At 40.3% G+C, this 12866-nt stretch overlaps 1 pseudogene; it reads left to right on the top strand.

The window, feature by feature from the left end:
• The first annotated feature begins 266 nt into the window (after positions 1-266).
• Positions 267-12866, top strand: part of LOC100707248 (calpain-2 catalytic subunit-like) — a 31232-nt pseudogene continuing 18632 nt past the window's right edge.

Below are 12866 nucleotides of genomic sequence, written 5' to 3'. Positions count from 1 at the left end.
ACGTAATGGCGGTACATGTATTCCGTTACTCCCCAACACTGTATGTGTATATATATGTATATATATATATATATATATATACACACATACATATATATCATAATAATCTGACAATACTATAATATTGTCCATATTATATTAACATTACCACAGTGAGATGATTTTAGTCTAACGTTTCTCACGGTTAGTATCATGGTTGCTAGGCAACCTCAGCAGGACGACGAAGGATAGACCGTCCCATTTCACAAGCCTCTCACTTCCGCACTTCTCGTACTTGTAGTACGCACCGTACGTAGTACGCGTAGTGCGCGTACTTCAAGCGTGCAGACCCTGAATTGGGATACAGCCATACTTTAGAAGGCCCCCTCAGTGACCCACACCACGTGATCCTCGTGTGCGCGTGCACGCCCTGCTCCGTCCTCCCCAGTACTGCTCTGGGATCAGTTTGACTTCGTCCTCATTACTTTCTAAGCGCAAACACTTTGGTCACGTGCTTAAATTCAGAATAAAATCTGAATCTAAAAACTTTCAACGACAAAAGGATGCTTTTATCTAGAAGGGGCTCCCCGGAAGTCTCACTTGTGTGTGACTGTGCTGTCAGTGAGCGAATTCTCTCAGAGTGAGCGCACCTTCGTCGGCATCACTCACCTTCAGCCTGAGCGGACTCCAGAACTCTCTAGGACTCTCCAGACCGGCATGTCGGGCATCGCGGCCACCCTGCAGCGGCTCCGGGAGAAGGACCGGGGCGCGGGCACCAACAGCCAGGCTCACAGGTACCTGAACCAGGACTACGAGGCTCTGCGGCAGCACTGTCCGGAGACATGGTCAGCTGTTCCAGGACGACACGTTCCCGGTGTTCCAGATCAACTGGCGTTGGTCGAACAGATGTGTGGCAGACAGTGTTGGGTAAGTTACTTTAAATTAGTAACTTAGTTACATTACTAGTTACTTATCTAAAAAAGTAACTCAGTTACTTCAAGTTACTCGTTACTTTCAAAGTAACTAGTTACTAGGGAAAGTAACTTTGGTTTTACTCAGAATTCTCTTGTTAATGTGTTGCTTCCGTAACTGGATACCCAGCCAGACTACCAGTCTTCTAGCTTGCTTACTTGCCACAAGTGCACTGTGCCACCTACTAGAGCTGGGCGATATAAGATTTTTTCATATCACGATATGTTTCTTTCATTTCAGGCGATAACGATATATATCACGATATAAGCCAAATAACTATATTTGTAAGATTTAAATGTGCCGTTGCTCACAAGTAAAATGTGAAATAATTAGCAGCTTGTTTTAATTAAAATATTTATTTCCCATAATAAGTTCAACAGGGCAGATGTACTTAAGGAACATGAGACTTCAGTTTCAGATAAATAAAGGCAAATATTGCAAACTACACAAAAGGCAGCCGCTAAAGCGTTTAAGTTTCAAAACAGAAAAAACAAACAGACTAAATTGTCAATTCCACTTAGAAACAAAATATTAATTCTAAAAATAAATCTTAGGTCGTTTTACAGAAGAACAGACAAAATTGACTAACTTTTGTCAATATCAAATAAACTGAGAACTAAAAGGAAATTCTCAATCTCTCCTTGTTGTATAGCTTAGCTTTTCAAACAGTTTTAACAGTTACTTTAGTCTGACAAAAGCCGAATGACGAATCAGCGCTTTCAGTCAGAGATTGAGCATGCACCGCTTTATTGTATTTCCAGACTTGCTTTCGGCACAATTCACAGTGCGCGCTACTCTGTTTTTTGTCAGACTTGAAATAGCCGAAATACCTTCACACTACGGAACTTCTGTGGCCCTTCCGTTCGACAAGCTCTCCGGCATTGGAACCATCATCTGTTTTTTCTTCGGTAACCTTCGCTCACGCTCTCGGTTGATTTTTCTCTAGTCGGCAAACTCCTTTCCTTCATTACCTGGGGTCCGTTCTTCGTACCTCGCTTACTACATCCAAGATCAAATCATCGCGCTAACTTTGAGGTCGCTAATCCGGTTCTCCGAACACACCTGTTGTTGACGATTAGTATAGCTGGATGAAGTAATGTGAGATCACTGGGTGGCTTAAAAGGGGCTACGCATCGATAGTAGAAACATTGATCGGCAACCCTGTGATTGGTCGGCGAAAATGTCGAAGGAGCGCGCTCAGTATTTTACGGCAGCAGAGCAAGAACTCTTGATTGAGGGATTTCAGGAGTTTCAGAGTTTAATTAAAACGCAGGGGAACACTGCAAAGGCTGCAAAAGCAAGGAGAGAGGGCTGGCAGAAAGTTGCTGACAAATTGAACTCGTAAATAATTTATTATATTATATTACATTATATCCTCTTTCACATTAGAGCCACAACAGGACCCACTAGAACATGGGAACAAGTAAAAGTGAAATATGAGAATATTCTACAGAATGGTAATATTTATCACTTATATTGCTTTTAGTCTCCTGAAAAGAGACCCTGAAATAATCTGTTTGTTTGTTTGTTTATAACAGCAACCAAGAAAAGGGCAGAGCAAATAAAGACAGGTGGTGGTCCTGCACCCCCTCGTGTGTGTGTGTGTGTGTGTGTGTGTGTGTGTATGTGTGTACATATATATACATATATATACATATATATATATATATACATATATATATATATATATATACACACATATACATATACATATATATACATATATATATATATATATATATATATACATACATATATATATACATACATACATATATATACATACATATATATATATATATATATATATATATATATATATATATATGAGGAGGAAGGATCCTGTCTATCCCGCAATATACGCTGAATTCTGGAAACTCTCCTTATCAATCTTGCACCTTCCTTGCTCGCGTACAAACGGACAGGACATGGCTGCGACAGACTTCCCAAATCCACCTTCGCTTTTATAGCCGTGGTCTCTCATCTTGATTACACGAAGTAATTTACTATTACTACTCTAAAATATGAATTACATCTGAAATAATCAAATACATGTAATAGAATGATTACTAGTACATTTCCCTTTTTTTAGGAAATGACCTGTATGTATCTGTATGAAATCAATAAAAGAATCAAATGCTGCATTATCTTTAGTTACATTGATAATATTTATTTATGGAAAAACAGTGGCGAAATATCGCTGTTGCTTTCGTATAAATGAAGCGGACATACCTGAGTGGCCGCGATCTAATCCTGTTTACATAAAGTAAGCCTGCTCCCGAGCAGGTTTACGCTTACGGATCTGTTGCTATGACAGCAAGTCCCGGATGAGCTTCGGAGAACCGAACGATCCAAGATCACGCGAAATCGTCAACAATCAAATCAGGCTAACTTACTTAGCGAGGTACGAAGAACGGACCCCTGGGCTGCACGGCTGCAAAAACAAATACACATGTGCGCCTTGGTGCTTGTGCTGTACGTAACAAGTCACGTGACGTGACGCTGCGGCTGTGATTGGTTCGGCTCTGCGCTACTTAATTTGGATTGGCTGTTCTTTTTTTTTTTTTTTTAGAGGACAAGAGAGATGAGGCCTATCGCAATAGTTTAATTTTTCTATCGAGAAAAAGTTATTTCGCAATACATATCGTTATCGTTTTATCGCCCAGCTCTACCACCTACCAATAGAAAGGAAAAAATAATGTGCACATTTCCACGAGAGAAATCCCACGCCTGGACCGTCGTTGACCGCCGCCATGATTCTAGCCTGCTTTTTACATCCAACACAAAAACTGCAGTCGTGGTGCTTTTGATTGTACTCAGAACTTGGAAATTCTGCCTTCTGAATAGGAAGATGTAGGTAACACCAGACTGCAGATGAGCTGCATACAGAGCTGGACTGGGACAAAACAATCGTCCCGGGCATTTTGACTAGAGACCGGCCCACCATTATAGGAAAAATCATAAAGCCTTTGAATGAAAATTAGGGCTGCCACGATTAGTCGACTAGTCACGATTACGTCGACTATCAAAATCGTCGACGACTGATTTAATAGTCGACGCGTCGTTTGAAGATTTGTAAGATCACAAAAGACGCAGGAATAAGTAGTAAGATTTAAGAGTGTAATAACGGACTGAAACAGAAGATGGCAGCACTGCATGTACAAGGATGCCAGCTGCCATTAAACCCCGAAGAAGAAGAAGTAGCTCTGTCCCAGAATTCATAGCGCAGCCCAGCTACGTTTCCAACAATGGCGGTAGCTAGTTAGTTTTAATATTACTTTTATTATTCTTTCTGGGTCACAAAATAAACGTTTAACATATTTTCAGGCGAGAATGTAACTGTGTAAACCTCAAATATCTGCTCAGTTCATCAAGACACCACATATTTTCAAAAGCGCTCCGACGTTTTCGGAGACGTCTGTTATCCACTAGCTCGATAGCTAGCCGGGGGCAAGGCTCACTAGAGCCCGTGAGAGCACCAGACTCCCGGCAAATCGTTTTCAAACCCACCGCCGTCTTTCGCTACTCAGGTTAAACATATATAAGTCACTTAGATAACTTAAAAATGTTATTGTTTGGCTTTTTTTTAGTATTTTATTTGTTCCTGAGTAAATCAGTTTGGCTGAGATTAAAGTTATAGTTTTTACACAGCTGAATAAACGTCAAGCAGACAACTGATTATCAGAAGTGTGAGATGCTCGAGAACATACTCCGGTGTCCCGTTATATTTTAGATAGCAAGGAGTTTATTAAACTTCACCGAAACAATCTGCAAATTTCATTAAAATTTAATAAACGATCATCTTGTCTTTATTTTTAGTTAGCACATACCTTAAACACATAAAGCTGTAAGCTAATGATAGTTATATAAGAGCAGATGCATGCTGGTGCAATAAGCTGTACGTTTTACGTCCAATGGATGCATGATGTGATTAGTCGACTAATCGCAAAAATAATCGGTGACTAGTCGACTATCAAAATAATCGTTTGTGGCAGCCCTAATGAAAATAAACACTGTTGTGACAGTGATGTACACTGTTCTGATGGTATATATGTATCAATCTATCAATTGTTTGTTGTAAGACTCAGATAATTATTTTTTTTAAAGTGAGACATTTTAAATGAGAATAAGAAAGAAAAGTATTTCCTTGTGCCCCCCTTTCCCTGTTAATGCCCTACCTGGCCCCCTGGCATCACTTTGCTAGATCCGCCCCTGCACAGTTACCAGCTGTCAGCTACGTAGAAAAGGATCCTGGTGTTATTTGTCTCTCAGAAACAGTTCATAACTTCCCTTCAACTCATTCATGTCACCTAAAAGGTAAACCTGTTTCTCCATCACCTGTTCAGCTCTGATGATTCAGTAAGGACATCTCCTGGTTTCATCTGCATGTTTCCCTCTCACCAGATAACCAAACCGATATCATGACCAGCAGCTTTACAGCTGTGGCTCCAGCAAACATCAGCTGATACTAGAAATTAATATTAAATAAATTCTAACAACAGCTGATCAAGCTTAAACGTGCTGCTGTTGTTTAACGCGACATCCGCTGGTTTCCTCTTTCTGGCGCAAAGTGGGCGATAAATAAACAAGAGAGAAAAGCCGATCAGCTGATCATTGATCAGTTTCGTGATTGAAGTAGAAACAGGAGAGAATGAGAGAAGAAGAGGCAGCTGTGCAGCTTCAGCTTTGTGTCTTTTTCATTGTAGCTGAAGTCCGGGACAAACTGTGTTCCTTTTCACCTCAGTACGAAACGCGTAATATTTTCTCTGAATACCAGACGATTCTGTTTTTTACGGCACGGTTGGCAACTCTAATAATTAACCGTATGAACAAAATAAAGTTCAACATCAGTAACATAGCACCCACCCAGCTGTATAGAAACTCCGTCATGCTAGCTAGCACGCAGTACGAAAATGTCAGCATACCGAAAATAAACTCCACCTAAACTTGGTTTATATCTGACTCAGATAGACTGCAGGTCATAACTTCTTACCTGAAGTTCAGTTCACCTGACACGCGGACCGGCGGCCGCTTCGGGTCTCTCCTCTTGCCTCCCTTTTCCTTCATCCACCTGCTGGCCTCCACCACTTGCTAATGTTATTGAATCTGTGGAAGCTCCGCGATATCCACCACACGAAGTAACGAGTAACGAGCCTATCTAAATCCCAGTAACGAGTAACGCGTTCCTGGTTTTGGCATAATAACTAGTTACCGTGCTCGTTACCACAATAATAACGTAGTTACTGTAACGCGTTACTTAATAACGCGTTAGTCCCAACACTGGTGGCAGACTTGCGTTTCAGGAGCTGCTACCGACAAACCAGCAAAAAAAACGCCAAATGTGTCATCCGTGACACTTGTGAGGTTATCTTAAACACACTCCGTCAGTCTTGATGCTGTTGAACAACAAAATGTTTAAAAATGTCGCGAGTTTACCTGGTGATATCCTCATGCGCGACGCGATCGCGAAAACAGCGAACAATTAACATCACGCCGGTGTTGTTCACAGGACAGGAAGAGTAAACGATCGGGGGACTCTTGTCGTCGTTATCGTTCCCCTCGCACGTTTTATTTCTCCGGTTTCAGCGTTTTTGCTTCACATCTAAAGCGTGCAGTTTACTTTGTGCACTAACATGGACTCGAGTCAACCAGCGCCACCTCTGGCCAAGTGCCACAGCCTACAGCCAGATCAACTTGTGACACACATCTGCAGCACGTTTGAATTCGTTTCATGCACAACACATTTGTACCTTTCAATTGTGTCTGTTTGTGCGCCATGCAAAGAAACCTTTGAAAAGAATGAAATGATATCATATATTTATTGTGGCCTACATTTGTACAAAATTCCAAATCATATACACAAAGTCATAGGAATCAACACTCCAATTGGTCATCATGATTTTAATATTCTCTTTTTCCATAACAATGAAATACGCCTTGGACAAATATGACACATCAATAGTTCATTAGTGTTGTCACATCACATCCTGTAAGCATCTTCTGTCTGTGTCCTTTCTCTGGAAATGAATATTTCCAGCCAATATAGGCAATCCATCAACATGGCTGGAGAGTTGGTAGTTACAGTCTGTATAAGTGTGGTTAATCTAATGAACATTTGTAAGGAGATGGCGCATGAGGATATCACCAGGTAAACTCGCGTCATTTTTAAACATTTTGTTGTTCAACAGCATCAAGACTGACGGAGTGTGTTTGAGGTAACCTCACAAGTGTCACAGATGACACATTTGGCGTTTTTTTTTTTTTTGCTGGTTTGTCGGTAGCATCTGTTCGGGCATCTGACAAGGATGCCTCCTGGGCGCCTCCTGGGTGAGGTGTTCCGGGCATGTCCCACCGGGAGGAGGCCCCGGGGCAGACCCAGGACACGCTGGAGAGATTATATCTCTCGGCTGGCCTGGGAACACCTTGGTATTCCCCCGGATAAGCTGGAGGAGGTGGCTGGGGAGAGGGAGGTCTGGGCTTCTCTGCTTAGGCTGCTGCCCCCGCGACCCGGCCTCGGATAAAGCGGATGAAGATGGATGGATGGATTGTCGGTAGCAGCTCCTGAAACGCAAGTCTGCCACACATCTGTTCGACCAACGCCAGTTGATCTAACGCCAGTTGATCTGGAACACCGGTGTTCACCGGCACTGACCTCCTCCCTGGGATTCAAAGAGCTGGGCCCGAACTCCTCCAAGGTCCGCGGCGTGTCCTGAAAGAGACCCACGGTCAGTACCCGCACCTGTCGCACCTGCGTTACCTGTAACACGCTGATCAAACGGGCCACTGTCAGGGTTGATTGGCTGATTGATTGATGATCAGGCTGAGCATGAGTGAGTGATCACTTTTATCTGGTCAATGAAACTGACCTGAGAGCAGCCGAGCTACCTGTGGCTCTGCTCGGCTCTCAGGTGAGTCTAACCTGAGCTCCGCTGCTTAAATTAGATGTTTTTTGCATGGAGTCTGGTTTGATCGCAATCACCTGTTTTTGTTCAGCCTGCTTCCTCAGAACTGATAATCAGCCTTGACATCACAGACCACTCAGAGATCAGCTGATCACAGGTGTGATTAAAGCGCCTGAAAGAGAGCTCCTCAGGTGAGCTGACCCTGTTTCTTGATCACGAGCTTTCACTTTGATCAGTGAGATTGAACTGTCGCAGAGCCGCATCTGTCTGGTGATTATTGATCATGTTAAGGTTCAAAAATATAGGGAAGGAAACACAGGAGGAATGCAAGTAACCACACTGGTCCAAAGGGTAAAGACGATGATTTTAATGAAATGACACGCGTGGGAGAATGAGCGGACTCCGTAAGCAGACAGCCCCACAATCTCATCCTCCTAACATCAAAATACAGTTTTATATGCATCAGAGTATATTTAGTGACGCCCCCTCATTGCGTCATCACATACATCAGCTTCAAAACCACAAATGTTCTGTTCGACAACCTAAGGCCCAAGTAAAAGTACACTGGCTTCCATCTTCTCCCCGGTGGTTTCCCGTAAGCCAGCTCCGCTCTCGCATCGTGCATCTACTGCTTCATCAGTCAACTTTCACCTACACCCTAACAGTGTGTGTGTGTATGTCTCTGCGCATGCACAGAGTGTGCATCTGCTCTCTGCACCTTAGTTGACCTCACTTAGGCAACCAGGCTAAGGCCATCCTGTGTTGTGATGATCTTAACTTCTATGTAAAATGTATAAAACAAATATTTCAATCTACTACAACTACTTAAAACTTAATCAAAGCTTAATCAGACGTATAAATGCATAAAAGATGATAATAGCATCATCAAAACTCTGGTTTTGGTTTCACTTCCTGCAAAAGCTGCAACTTCAAAGACATAACTTCCTGTCTCATTTTGGAGTTACTCTTTCACCCTGCAGTCTGCATAAACCTTAACATTAACATTAACATCCACAGTTTAAAGTGGTTCTTTTTACTGGACCTGTAATAAAGGCTATAACCATATATATTACATGATTATGATGCAACAGTAATGACAGTAATAACAGAAATAACAAAATAATAAAAATAGAATTAATAAAAATAAATAATAAATGGAAATAACAAAAATGACAAAAAATAATACTTCGTTCCCAACAATTCCTCTCTTGACCTCTGGATGTTATCCAGAGGTCACCAAAACAAATAAAAGCATGACCGAAACTAATAATTCACAGAGTAGATCCTAGCCTAAGACTAGATTCACCTTAACTGTGAGGGATAAAAAGAACCTTCTCCCTACTATGCTCTTCCCCTCACTTATGTCCATCAATTGTTCTCTTTATTCAAACTTGGTTCAACCTATTATGTTTGGGAGTCTTTAATCAAAAGCATAAACCTAATTATATTCTGACTTTCTGACTTTTGTTCCTATATAATCTTAAACATCACTCATCCCAATCTACAGCATTTTAACAGTCTTACAGCACTGCTGTCATATGTTTCCTGTTGTTCACTCTATTCAACATCCTGTACTGTCACAGCTCTGGCCTAAAATCACCTTTCACAAGAAAAATCATCATAACCACTTATTCTACACAAGGATCAAAGAAAAAACAACCATTTTACTCAACTAAGTATAAACATATGATCATTAGCTCCTAAATAACTTTCATCATAGCTAAAAGCTCCCTAGGAACAACTTCTGTGTGTTGACACTAACTTCATTGTAACACTCACAGTTCCTGTGTTATAACCTGTTTTAATATATCATTTTATTTCATTTTACTACTCTTAATGTAATGGTACATTCTAATTATATTGTATCAGTCTTAACCAAAATACATAAGCTTTCCCCCCTTTGGACCTGGTTTAAAGCAAAAAAGAAACCTCGGTCACTTCGACAAGCGTTCGTTATTCTGTAGCTGCATTTTATATAATAAGACTCATTTGGAGCTGCATGTGTTATCTCAATATTTTACATGTCACCCAATTTAGTTACAAGCGAAACTCCTATTCAGTTAAATGCTAAATGGATTTCAGGCCTTTTGCCTGGAATCAATACTATCAGGTGTGTTGATGAACTCTATATGTCTGTAAGCGTGCGCAGCCTTCAATGCTCTGTCATCTTGTACAATAAATTGCTCGGACCTCGCCCCGAACAAAGCTTCTGACCTTCAGTTATGGACTTGAGCAACATTTCTTTAATAAGCACAAAATGCAATGTGTATGAAATCATTCCTGTGTATAATCTATTCCTTTTGGGGCAGCGGCACCTTTAACATTCTCATAAAAGCTCTCCTCTACCCTAGAAATAAATCTATTTACTATCTGTTTCTAAAGCCTACATTATAACAACTTATCCTAAAATCAAAAAGAAATCCCACATTTTCTACTCATAAAATGTTCACTATTTTCCCCCAAAGCATATCCTTTATTCCCACAATTTCCCCTTTAAGTTTGGTGTACAACTTCTTATTAACACCAGCAATTCATCTTCTAAACCTAATTCAGTTCATTTTAATCCTCTCTTTAAAGAATTTAAAGAATTTTACCATATTTAAATTATCAAAAAACCCCAATCGTCATAAAATCATACTAAAACCCATTTCAAATTAAACAAATTAAACCTTAAATCCCTCTCTTTTTTGACACATCTCATGTGGCAAAAACTCAACATGCTTCACCCAAGCTTAACAAATTAACAAGGGAAAAAAGGTTAGTCATCTCATATCATTTCTCAGGACAGCTCAGCAATCCTCCTCTCCGGTATTTTGCTCCAGCCCTGAAAACCTGTGTTTAAGGAACAAAATCAATTTAATCATCATGTCAAATCTTCTCTAAATCGTTGCTCCATGCAAAGTCTGGATCCTTGGAACTTCCTGGAAACAAAACCTGTACTTAACTCTCCCCCTTTATGATCCAGTCTGTGTCATGACAAAAAATAAACTTAAACAGAACAGTTATTAATCATGTGTTACCTCCGTTAATGGTAACTTGAGTTACATCAAACAATGTTTCCCTTTTAGCATTTTATAATGTAATAACATGGTCTAACCCAAATCAACAAAACAGAAATTCACTCAAAAGAACATCAGCATCCCCAGATTTAAGTCTCCCACTTCTCCTGTTTGTCAACCTTTTATTTATTTCCCCCTTGGTCCAATCACATGCATTCACTCACATGCATTCACACATGATATTTTTTGCTGATCTGCAGCCTTCTGCGCACGTCATCAGATGCTCCACATCAGCAAAACGAGCTCAATCATTTGTTGTTTTATTTCCTTTTCCTTTTCAGGAAAATAGTTCTCTATACTTTTGACTGGAATGAATCGATACAATCCTTCTTTAGACAGAGACTCGCCGCCAATTGTGATCTGAAAAGCCCACCTGATTTCGTACTTGGTAATTTTGTCAGCGCCGTCAGTTCACTTTCTTCCAGGCCTGCTTAGAACAAAAATGAAAAAAAAAAGAGAGCTGATTATTAGCTCATCAAAGTACAAAACAAAATCACCTGACAGGTTTTTTCTCTAAGTGCACTGTTACAAAAACTATGGGCCCTTTTAGACATGTCCATGTTTATCAAAACTCCCTCTCTTGAAATAGAAACCACAGCCTCAAAAATCTAAAACAATCTCAAAGTTCACCCGTTCAATGCACTGAAACCTCGTCAAAAGCTGCACCGTTTTACACACAACCATGTCTCCTTTGACACTTAACCATACTTAGATTCAGCCTAAAATATAAACATGTTATAACAATGTGTCCACACTAAATTATAAATTTCTTGTCCAAATCTGCACCTCTGAACTGTCTACTTTGCTTCCTTTCCTCAAAGCCTCAATCACACACACACAGGAAGCTCCTCTGTTGTCACTCACTCGAGCTAATTTGCGTACTGTTTCATCTCAACAAGTCAACGTGACAAAAGAAATACATGTTTAAACCTTATCACCTTATTCAATTATTTTCATTTTCTTTCTATACTAATCACTTACTTTTATCAATCAGTGCAAGAGCACTCCTAAGTCACCTTTTAAACTACTTTAAACACTTCTCTTTTGTTTTTTTTTTGTTTTTTTTTGTTTTTGTTTTTTTTCCATAACTCACTCCCTTGTCATACAGCTTCTTTTGAGTTATTCCACAACAACTCTATTTTATCCAAGTGTGTTTTAAGTGTATTTTCTTCAACATTCACACCATTTTAACACTCATGTAATTAGCAGGCTGATTTAATTACATATGTTTGTGTTCTTAGCCAAGTTTTAATCACTATCTATGCATTACTCTTCATGAGCTTATCTCTGTAAGGTTAGTGCATTTTCTGTTTGTATGTGTGATTTTTATAAATGTTTCTTTATGATCTTTGTGATCTTGTAAATGTTACTTTTGCAGTGTTTCAAACTCCTTTGACAGGGTGTGTTTTCTCTCTTTGGCTCATCACTGGTCCTTGTTAATGACATTTCCCCTTCGTCTGTGCCCAGTGGCCTTACCCGTTAAATCCCGTCTCCTCCAGTGACTCCAAGGTCACTCCGGGACTTAGGTTCAAGCAATCGTGACTGCGCCTTGCCTTAGGTTGTCCCAGGGTTTCGAGGTGGGATCTTACCCGTCATGGGCTGTCCAGCCTTCCATGCTCTCCTGTTACGGGGGCCAACTGGGCAAGGGTGTTATCAGGTCTAGGGAACAAACTGGTTCTGGAAATTAAAGGAGTGTAAACTGCTTTCTTTATTAAACTTTCCAACAATAATTTCACATGTAACAGTTTGTGTACGTGCGTTTTCAATTCATTAATGTAATTGTTAGTTCATGTATTTATTTCTCTCGGTCTGTCTCTTTTCTAAACCCTGTAATTAATATAATTTTATTACTTTATTACTTTTTCTTAAAACATGCATTCGCTTCATCTTCTTAGAGTTTAACTCATCTGTCTATTTCTCTGGGAGCTCCCCTGACATCATCAGTCACACACAC

The sequence above is a fragment of the Oreochromis niloticus genome, linkage group LG6 (assembly GCF_001858045.2).
Source record: "Oreochromis niloticus isolate F11D_XX linkage group LG6, O_niloticus_UMD_NMBU, whole genome shotgun sequence".
NCBI lineage: Eukaryota > Metazoa > Chordata > Actinopteri > Cichliformes > Cichlidae > Oreochromis > Oreochromis niloticus.
This window is presented reverse-complemented; position numbering and strand designations above follow the sequence as displayed.